Raw genomic sequence first — 11,571 nt, forward strand, 5'->3', positions numbered from 1 at the left:
AGAGTGTTGTGTCTGATATGGATTTTCCATAAAAAATACTAGTTAAAACTAATTAAAATGACATCCCCTCTTTCTTCCTCATTGTAAATTCCTATGAATATTAAATTAGTGTTCATTTTAAAGGTTTAGCTGCTGAACACCAGCTGTTTTCCAATACTCTGTAGGCTATATGTGCACTGAGGATTCAGTTGCATGCGGAACCACGATTGGCCTCCAGACTAGACAGTGCTGCACTTCCATCATTCTGCATCCTTTTATTTTGAGTAGTTTGCAAACTCTTTTAAGTATTTTTTAAACGATTACTTGCAGCTGTGTGAAATCTGATAAATTGCCTCAAGTGATGTCACTAGAGTCAGCGTGGGTTTGGGCTAGAAAGATCTCTGTAGGCCACTCCTCATCTCCACTGGAGTATTGCAGCTCGAGGCTACATTAGCAGCACCCCTGACAATCCAGTTTCATTGTGGCTAATGTAGGTGCCAGGTTTTGATAAAGGAGTCGAATGAGTGGAGTAAATCAAGGATTCTTTTCTCGGTTTTGATCCATTGTGTGTCCCCCAGTGTAGGAGAGCAAATCTAAATGGGTGGAGTACTCTTAAAAAATTACCTAAACGAAGAATCGTTTGTCAAAATAGTTGCAGATTTATTTTCTGTTAGTCGGTTGTTGTTGGTTTTTCAATGGTTGATATTTAGAGAGAGGGCTTCTGGTGGCTGATTTATAATACTGATATCAAAACATGAAAAGTCACGTGTAATTCTGTTATATTCTACAGGAAATGTTTGCATATTTTTACAGCAAGATGCTCTAGAGTTATAGTACAGCGGCTTGAAACCCATTTTTCCACCACCTCCCCAAAACTCACAGGGGGAAGGCTAACTGCAGATGGGTCTGGAAAAATGTTTTGTTTATCGGCCTCTCGAGCACAGACACCAGCAGATGCAGATCATCTCACAATGCTAGATAATCAGCCCGACTACTAATTTTGATTGATCTCAAAAGTGAGTACAGCATCAAATCCATTGACAGTCAGTGCCCCATTTTGATGTACTATTTGTTTTTGCATCATCGAGCCATTTATAGCCCTCTCTGACCAACTCTTAAAGTCCAACCTAAATTCAGAAATCAGATTAGGTCATTTGTCTAACAACACTATTCAGGTCAGAGCCAGACAAACTTTTTACATATCAGAATTTTCAAACCTCTTCCTCCAGACGCCAGTAAAGCTCTCGTGTTGGTCTGTTTACTATCAATGGGAACAGATGGTTTTGTTCATTGATAAAATGTTGCAGTGGTACACACACAGGACTAATAGTATTCCCCCTAGGTCCTCCACGTTTTAATTATCCTCCTCAGAGCTGCACATCAGTGAGTCAACACACATTAAGAAGTGGGACAAACTCTTCCTTTATCCTCTGCTAAATGGGACAGTACACGACTCACTAACTGAACGTAGGATTTAGGAGAGAGATGCACTCCGTTGCAGCGGCAGATGATTAACACTGGAGTGTTCTTTGGCAAGAGCTCCGCTCTAATGCCCGATAGACAGCTAAAGAATGCCGTTCCTCCGAAAGATAAGGGCCGTAATTTATCAAACATCTCCGAGAAGGACTGTTGATCCAGGATTAATTTTCTGTTTCGGATGAGCTTGTTGGGAACACGCTGCTAATCAGAGAGGCTGAATTAATACCGATGAGAGGGAAAACATCCTTTCAGATGCAGACATACATAACTGCTGACATGTACAGGCACAGATGGAACTATTACACTTGCAGTATGAGGCATTTGTGCATTTTATTTAACTCTCGATACAAAAAAGAGGCTTTACATCATATTTTGTTTTGCCATTATTTCCTTTGCATCAGAATTCAGCACCTAATCGCTCTTAAATATATACTGTAAATAATGCAGGTAAATGCAGTTTCAGTCTGGTCTTCATACTGAGGATCGATAGAAAGCAGGTGCTAATGCTTGACAGAATTCAACAAGTTATACTGGAGCAGTAATGTTATACAAAGTATTTTTAATTTATTCAAATGAATGGACATTTCATTCATCAAACAGGCAGCAGCAGGGCTGTGAATGATATTTGCCTTTCATGTACTTATTAAACCTCTAGTCCTAATTAATTTAAGTTTCTGTATGTGCCCAGCTTTTAGGATGGGAAAGAATCTGCATTTTTGCCACTGTAAATGGGTGCTGTTCACATAGAGCGGGTGAGCCAACAGATCATGGCGTTCAGACTTCTACCACTGTATCAGTTGCTCAGGTAGTAAAGGGAAGTCAAATGTATAATACATTCAAACATGAACAAAGGCAGCTGTTGGGTCACAGTGTCAGCCTACAACAGGGGGCACTCTGTTTCCACTCTGGATGGGGATTGTAAAGTGTACTGTCCCACTGATTCAGCATCAGTTTCTTACAAGTGGGAAAAGATGAATAGAAGACATTGCCTTGTTTACTGTGGGACACGATGAGATGCAAATATGAAATGGTGCAAACCTATACACACGCCTGTATGTGCTGATTGACATGACCATCAGCATTTTCTGATGCAGCACTTTAGATCCTCCTAACTGTTCAAAGTGCTGCTCTTTGTGCAGAGAGATGCTGTTGGATACAAAGCACACTCATCATTAACATGGAGAATGGCAGACTGATAGTGTACTGAACTGTTCAGAAGTGCTAATAGAATCTGCATAGGCTCCAGGGTTATAGCGGGTGAGTAAATTTAGCCGCCGGAGTGCTGGCACACTCTTCTCCTCCACTCCGCTCGGTCCTCGGAGCCGGTGCCAGATTACATTATCAGCCAGGGGCTGATGTGTTTATGTGTTTATGCTTTGTCACTGATACAAAAAGACCAGACTGCTTAACTGACATGCAGGTTTGAATGAGGATAATACGAGGTAGGCAGAGAATATATAAAGTGTACTTAGGTAAAAAATGAAAGAACTTTTCATTCTCTGGCATTGAAGTGGAGGCTGACTCAGTCACTTTTTAAATGTTGGAATGAGTGTTATATGAACATATTACTAATAGTTTTAAGCAGTAAATGTTCCTGTACTTCCAAAAATATGATGTTGTCACAGTCGAGTGCATTAGCTCTGTCGTGTCGCTTAGGGTTTGGCTCTTTAATTCTGAAGCTACTGCTAAAACATGTATATAACATATGGTGAATACATGTGAACTGGTAGAGTAAAGTATGTAAAAGATCTCATAAATTGCTAAATAACTTCAGAAATTACTCAACACACTGTTACGAACGATTTCATCATTCTGCTTTGTTTCCTTACAGAAGCTTTTATTTTAAAATTTACTTTTGCAAAAGCCAGTTTTTTATTTGATAATGACACTTTTCACAACAGTGACACTTTGTGTTTTTGTTCTTGACAGAGTTGATTATGACTTTCTCTGAGGACCATCCATAGACCCAAACCGCTGCTGAGGAAACTGTGAAGCTGCTGCTGTTTTGACTGGTTTTGATGCTGTAATAATTGATCTCACCAATCTGCCTAGCTAGTTAGGTAGCATGTGTAGCTTTGGTTAGCCAAAAAAAAGGTTGGGTTAGTTGTTGTGATACAAATAAAAAGAAAGATACAAAACAGTTTCAGATTAGTCGAGTGGGGAAATACCAGAGGTTTGTTTTGCAAGTCACTAGTCAAGTCTTTAACTCAAGTCCGAAGTCAAAACCACTGCATGGTTTTTGTATGCAAACTAAATTATGTTTGGTATCATGTTTTCAATCTCAGTAATGTAATGTTAGTTCTTCGTGGTTCTCTCCTACAACTTGATTGGATGCTGTCGGATTGGTTCAAACAAAGTGGATCTGGGGAATTTGTTGTCAACTTGCTGGGAATGAATAGCGTTAATGTTAGTTGATGCAGGAAAAGAAGGGAAATGAATTGATTTGTGGCACACATTTTAAATAACATACTTTTTAATCTTTGGGCTTGGGGGAAGGTCTCAAGTTTTTTTTCAAGTGTTAAAGTTCAAGTCGAGCTAAGGGTCCATTTAGATTTTGTCAAGTTGAGTTTTAAGTCATCAAATTTCAATCAAAGGAGTCCACACCTCTGTGAGATACTGTAAGTCCAAAGAGAAGAGAGTCTGCACCCATTTCTCTAGTGAAAGTGAAACATGAAATGCTTCAGTAGAACTAAAATCTCACATTTGTGAAACTTCGGTATCTCAGCCACATACTCACAATCTATGAAACGTTAAAATAATGAGTGGAGTTTCAATAATTAATTTAATTATTTCACAATTTATTGTATATTGATATATTTGACTCTATTCATATGAAGATGTATATTATTTACCATTGACCATGCTGGGGCTCCACATGAAACAGCATGTCCAGATTCAGGGTGCATTTAGTTAGCTAAGCAGAAATGAGAAGTCCTGGCTCTGCTGAAGGTGTCAGGTGGTCCCACTGGCTGGTGCCGTATTACATTGCTGGCTAAGCTGAGGCAGAGGCTCAGTGAGAAAGAGATTCAGGTCATGAAACAGTGCATATTTTAACACATTTGTTTACAGCCATTCATTTCCACACTGCAGGGCTGCTTAGAAGCGAGACACACCTGATTAAGAGCATGACAATAATTCTTTTTAAGACACAAAATGGATTCTTGGCCGCAGTTCTTACTTTCTGTCAGTGTTATGCATCTTCGGAGGATTTATCTCCACTCACGCGATACTGTGTTTTGATCCGTGTTCTGCATTGTTTGTCTCTATCCTGCCGAGTACAAGTCTTATTTTTAGTAGTCTCTTTATGAGTCAATGCAAGTTGATCCATGTTGACAGCCTGCTGAAGAGGAGGAGTGTGCAGGGTGGAGGGTGGACTTCTGAGACTGTGTGTGTATGCGTCACAGTGTGAGTTGCGTGTATGGCGTGTCATCAAAGATGCATGGCAGTGGTGTGAGATCTGATGTGGATGTCACCGCCTGCCTATAGAGCCTGTGTATTGCTGCGTGAAGAATACCGCCACTGTAAACATCTTGACATCAGTCAGTTGAGACTGCCACAACACTGTAACACAGGTGCAGAGGGACGTTTGTACAGAGAAATCGATCCTTTTTTGGTTCCGTGTGCTTGATTTTCCCTGCCAGTCGCACTCTTAAGATGCCTGAGGATAATACAAAATAATGCAATTTAGAGGGAGGGCAAGGAAAGACAACACTGATGCAGGCAGATATTCAAACTGCTGGATCATCCCTAGGGGTAAAGGGGTTATATATTAAATCAAGATTCTGAGCTTATGATGGTTTAAGACCCCCCTCGCTTGCATCTGCACTGCCACACCGCTGAAATTCAATGGAAAGGTGCCAGTGAGGGTGTGATATTTTAGAGACAAATTCACCTCTATATTCTTGTTTTTGTCTGACAGATGGAGGAGGTGTGACACTCACAATTCCAGAAGTGTTACTTCCTTCAGATTCAAGCTCGATGACTTGGTTGCACCTCCTCCGTGTGGTTTCAGTGCTCCGATCCTGGGCAACAGTGAACAGATTATTACGTTGTTCAGGGGAGCTCACCCCTGTCACTGGATGTTGGAGATTTGTGAGGCAGGAATCCGAAATTATCTTCTTGCATCACCTGCCCAGAACTGATGCAAGTGAAAGTAAAATTCATACTGAAATATGAAATAGATTGAAATATGTCAACTGAATTATTTTATAGCTGTTTCAGGAACTAAGCAGCCACAGAAACTAAACTCTTTTGTGCCTTCCTGTAACGCTTCCACCATTCAGTCTGAGCCAGAAGCATATTAAAAATAACTGCATTATTAGAGATACTGTTTTCACACATTAGGAAACAGCAACGCAGCCTTTGTTTTGTTCTTTTTGTTTAACTGTCGTACGACTGCAGCTGAGCTCCGCCTCCTAACGTCCAAATCGCACCCAGTCGGAGATCTGCTCCTTCTCCTTAAGTATCGCAGCGCTGTCAACTCTCACCCTTTTGGCTTGGAACATCTGCTTGCAGACACTGTCTCATGTAGACATGTAGAACGGAGGCTCCTTTGTTTGGCTTTATTAAATAGCTGTGGCCATCACACCGCAGCAGGATCGATACAGGTGTCTTTAAATTTGTTTGCTGTGTCACAGCAGCATAGGGATGACATAATACCAGAAATGTAGTCGATACCAGAACCAGTGAAATTTCACAATTTCACCCATTTTGATACCACGGTAAAGAACAAAAAAAAAATCCCATGTACTTCAACACAGATTACAAAAACAACAACAGTGTCATAAAGCCTTCAAGTAATAAATAAAAAGAAACAACGGCTCACTATACTCCTTTCTTCTTACTTGTTTGCTTTCCACTCTTAAGTTGATTGTTTCCTTTCATATAGAATCTGCCATTCAATATCAGTCAGATTTTTTAAAATGTATATTCTAATGTCTTTCTTTGTCATCTGTGATGTGAAAACATCAGATATCTACACAGTCTGTGTGTCCTGCTCATAGTTCAGTTATAAAATCCCAGTGCACCATTCTGTACCTCTCCTGGAAGGCAGACTGGAGTCGCACAGTTATAGTCCTGTTGTCTGTGGTCATTTTGAGACCCAGTTTGTATTGATATTAACGCAAAAACAGTCATTTCAGATGGCAGTCCTCTTCCTCCTCCTGCACGCTCTGGAGTCATGACCCCTCGCCTAAACCAAGCAGAGTATTTCCAATATGTGAGAACACGTCAGACATTGTTCAGAGTTCATATGTGAAAACAGTTTTACAGTTTTTCTTTTTGACAAGTCAAGGTTGTTGTTGTTGTTGTTGTTGTTGTTGTTGTTGTTGCCATCCTTAACTTTATCTTCTTCCATTCTGGTTGGCGTTCTTCTTCTTCCTATGGCATTTCCTGGGTACCTACAGTACTGCCACGTTTTCAGAACTTGGTACCGAAGTATCGGTGACATTCCTACAGCAGCAGTAACTTCATGAATTATGTAAATCTTCTGTAGCACTGTGATCTTACGATAGCCTTACTAACCTGAAAGCTTTTCTGCATAGATAACAGGTAAGCTGTTACACACAGATTCCAAGTTGATACAGTGAAATCATTGGGAACAAAGCAGCCATGACCAGGATTAGCATGGCTGCAAAACCATCAAACCATCAAATCTGATGCTACATTTTTATTAAAGGGTTTTGTATAAATAATACACTGCCACTGCTGTAGGTAAATCAATCTTTCTGTTAGGTGTGAGTGTTACTGTCCCATTTTCTCCACCTCTTCCAGGTCACAGTTCACTTATTTTACCTTTGCCCCGTACTCTACCTGCTATCTGTAAAACGCTGCCTATCCCTGTGTGCTCCTTGTGAGGGATCTGCTGCTTCTCATAGAACATTAATAAGAGCGGTTCAGTTTGTTGTATCTTTCTGTCTCAAGCTGCAAGAAGCCACTGCCTCCTTTGTTAAGATTAGGATATGGTAGTCTTCAACCATGGCCTAGCCCTACCATAACCATCTGTGATCTACAGGCTTTGATTGGTAGAGCTTTATAGGGTGAGAGACAGGGAAGGGCGAGCTGAATGGGAGACAAAAAAGGCTTGTTTCGCTTTTATTGATTTGTTGTTGTTTTTTATGGTGGCCAATAGGGACATTGAGACAAAGCCAAAGGTAACCACCCAGTGTGATGATGTGTCCATCTACGATAAGACACATTCTAGTGACACTGATATTTGATACTTGGTTGTAATTTTATACCAACCTGTCCTTTATCTTCTGCAGTCCTACAATGTCACAGAGAGTCGATTTATTTCAAACAGTTAAACATAAAACCATGGCAGTGTGAAACAGCATTGGATGGACAGGTATGGACATTGTATATCAGTACATCAGACTGAGTAATGCAGTATCTGCTGTTCAGCCAAAGTCCACAGAGATGTGTATCAGACTGAGCATTGCAAGAGTGAGAGAGCTTCTCCACATGAATAAGATACAGGATGGATCGAGCTACTCGTCACATCAGTATCACTTTCAACAGCCGGGAAGCGTACGTGGATGACATTTTTTACTCATAACCACACTATACAGTGCTGCACTGTACATACAGTTTTTCCTGAAGCAAGAAATGCAAGATAAAAGACTCAAGGCCAAGATGGAATCAGACCGGAGTTTGTGTCTCCACTGCACTGAAACCAGACTAGAAAGCAGCTCTGTTGACTCTGTGCTGGTTGATTTTCCAGGGACATGAATCTGAAGTGTTAGCACCTTGTTGAAATGAGCCTCTTCTGGGTGAACAATGTGTTGAAATGAGTATGAGGTGGTGCTCAGCAGCTGTTTTTATTTAAATGTTTTGTCCTGTAACATACGGCAACTCACACAGGGATGTTTGTCCAGGTACCTCAACAACCTTGAAACTTAGTTCTTGCCTCATGAGACATTTATAAACGGCAGCATTAGTTATTTAAAGCTGCAGTAGGTAATTTATCTAAAAATCACTTTGTGATCATCAAATATTTTTGTCATTATTGCTTAAATGTTCACTGTGTTCTGACAGTAGTACATGAGACAGATATTCTGTGAAAAAACAGGTTTCACTGGCTCCTTGTGGCGCTCCTGATGTCATTTGTAAGAATCCACCAGGGCTGAACGAAAACAACCAATCAGAGCCAAGAAAGATAGTTGATTGTTGAATCTTATTCACAGGACGTCAAATATAGACACGTTGGGTCCCTGGGATTGAAAAACAATCTTCAACTCCAACCCAGAGTGTCTTTATATCTTTCCTGGCTCTGATTGGTTGTTTTCATCTAGGCCTGTTGGATCCTTGCTAATACCATTGGGAGCACTAGAACAAGGCAGATGAACCTGATTTCTACACAGATTATCTGTCTCATGTACTACTGTCAGAACACAGTAAATATTTCAGCAATAATGACCAAAAGTTACCTACTGCAACTACACTATGGATAAACTTTCATGTAACTGACCCAACTACTTGTATGGTTATTCTTTTTATCTTTAATTGTATGTATTTATGTGCAAACACAAACAATAGTGCCAGAGTTTTGGGTAATAATAATTTGATCTTGGATATGAAACTTATCAGCAGGAGCCACACCATCAGCCTCATGGCATTTTGGCTCCATAGATAAATCCTGTATCCCTTTGTATTATCTTTGTAAAAAAGTACATTAAATCTATCCAGAAAGGCTTTGTGGATGCAGCTGGCACAGCGCAGATACCACCGTTCCTCAGTTGCTTTTACGCTGTTTCACTTGCTATTCGTTATCACAAACTTATTCAAACTCCCATTTTCTACTCTCAGGGGCACATTCAGAAAGAATGGATAGAGGCAGCTGATAGCACGATGAATCGCACATCACTTGCAACCATTATCTGCCCCATCTCAACGTCCGATTCAAGAAAGATATTGCGCTAATAATATTACAGTGCAAATATGGACATTATGTTTCTAAGCTGAGTGAAATTTGCCCTTGTTCATCTGCAATTTTACATAGTGGTCCCATTTGTTATTAAGTAGAGATGTCACAATTCGATATAATTCATGATACTGGGTTCACAATATGATTATCTCACATTTTTTTTAACAAAATGAGATGAAAGACTCAATTTATGACTCATCTTTTCGTTATCAAATTAAATAATCTTTTTTCCTATTTCTGGCAGTTATGGTATATACTGTGCAAAACAATACATGTTTCCCTTCATCTTTGTGAAAGTGAAACTGCCAGCTACGGAAAACAACCTCATATCTCTGATTTACATGGTTAACATGACATGGTTAAGCAATATCAAACAATGATATTAATTGAGTTGCAAGAACAAAACCTTCGACTTATCTTCTATGACTCACTCTTTTTGGAGTGTTTTCTCAGAGTGGTTGTTGTTTGGGGTGCTTTAACTGTGCGCTCTTCCTTATTCATCTGGGAACACGGAGAGCTGTTTTCTCTCTAGTGCGTAAGCCTTGTCTCCGTTCCTCACAGCAGGAGAGTTTATGTTGTCTTACAGTTCAGTTCAATCATTACTGCCATGATCACTGATAAATCTGCGCCTGATACCGCTTAAAAATGCACTTCAGTCACCACCAACTCTCCACCAACATTCTAATAATTTCACTCTGTGTGTGGTTATTAGCGCTGGTGTTTGTGAATTGGACTTGGACAGAAAGGGGCAATTTTGCGGCAAATGTTTGATTTTACTTAATTTAATGCAATTGTTTTTCCTCAATGTTTTAACTAAATATCAAAAACAGCTAGGCATGCCACATATTTGAGTTTACTTTATTACTTAATTGGAAGCTGATTTTCATAGTATGTTTAAAACTACTTTACTTTTAAATTACACACAGCACTTGACATGGTTTAATAACAGAATGTACATCCCGGATTTTTTTTAAATATCTTCTCTTTTTAGTCTTCCATGTTAAAAATAAACGAGTCCATAAGTGCAGGTACTTTGGTCTGAAATGCAAAGCAGGCTTCTGAGCTCTTTGATGGTCCTGTGAAAGCTGCGAGCAGTGTGGTTCATTAAAAAGGGAACTGGGCTGATGGCGGTCAATATCCACCCTGCCACTTTTCACACATGAACACACATACACATGAACACACACACACACACACTCACAGGAGATTCGTAATGGACTTAACCCTCACCACAGAGACCCTGTGCGGTGGTTTGGGGGTTTGACCTGACATACATGTGTAGACTGAAATATCTCACATCTCATACTCAAACACAGACACACGAGACATGCACACGCATATCTTCCAAATCCCAAATGCAGTAAAGTGCAAGCTGCTAATCCAGCCCCTCATGCATACACTTGTCTCATTCCATAAACAGAAAGTGAGTAAGGAGATATGTGTGTGTGCTGTGTTCTTATGTGTGCCTTTCATGAAATGGTGTGATTTTAAATTGGTGTGTGTGTCTTTGGATGCAGACTGTATATGTCACTGTTTGCAGGAGATGTCTTTCTCACGGCAGCAGGCTGCAAAACTGAGCCTGGTAGCATTTTACACACGATGTGTCCAACACGAAATCTAACACTTAGTGAAGTTGCCACTGTCACTCACCGTCTTCGAAATCCCACAGTGTGTTTCCCTCAGGCTGCATTATGACACTGCTGGGAGGCTTTCCTAGGTGCTGCCCCACAGCTAAATTCCTTCAGTGAGGCTTGGGGAAGACTATCGCAGGCTGTAAGCCTCATAAAGTTGTCATCTGGGGGCTGCAGGAAATGCACATTTGTTATCAGGTCTCTTATTAAGGTTTTTTAGGCATGGATGGGCTACAGGAAAATAAACGGATAAGGATATCCAAATTGTCGTGTAAAATGAAGACTGAAGAGACAGTGCCATATTGTAGATTTAACTTGCAGAAGACGTGTTATTACGTTGAATTATTTGTTGTTTTTGTACTTACCTAGATGGAGTCGGTTGCATAATCAGCAGCTCATCGTCACATTCATTTTTAATAATTAAAACATTTGTGAAAGAGTTGAGTGGTTGCAAAAGGACCTGGTTTGCTATCAGTGGATATGATCAGTAGCCAGGTTTCGGGCAGCAGTAGCTCAGTGTGTAGGGACTTGGCTTGGGAACCGGAGGGTCTCCGGTTC

At 40.3% G+C, this 11,571-nt stretch overlaps 1 protein-coding gene across 2 annotated transcripts in view; it reads left to right on the top strand.

Moving 5' to 3' along the window:
• galnt18a (UDP-N-acetyl-alpha-D-galactosamine:polypeptide N-acetylgalactosaminyltransferase 18a) overlaps window positions 1–11,571 on the top strand; it is a 159,353-nt gene that overhangs the window by 1,343 nt on the left and 146,439 nt on the right. The gene's annotated exons all lie outside the window — the stretch shown is intronic.

Source organism: Morone saxatilis, unplaced genomic scaffold, assembly GCF_004916995.1.
Source record: "Morone saxatilis isolate NCDOM2014 unplaced genomic scaffold, NCSU_SB_2.0 Contig2, whole genome shotgun sequence".
Lineage (NCBI taxonomy): Eukaryota > Metazoa > Chordata > Actinopteri > Moronidae > Morone > Morone saxatilis.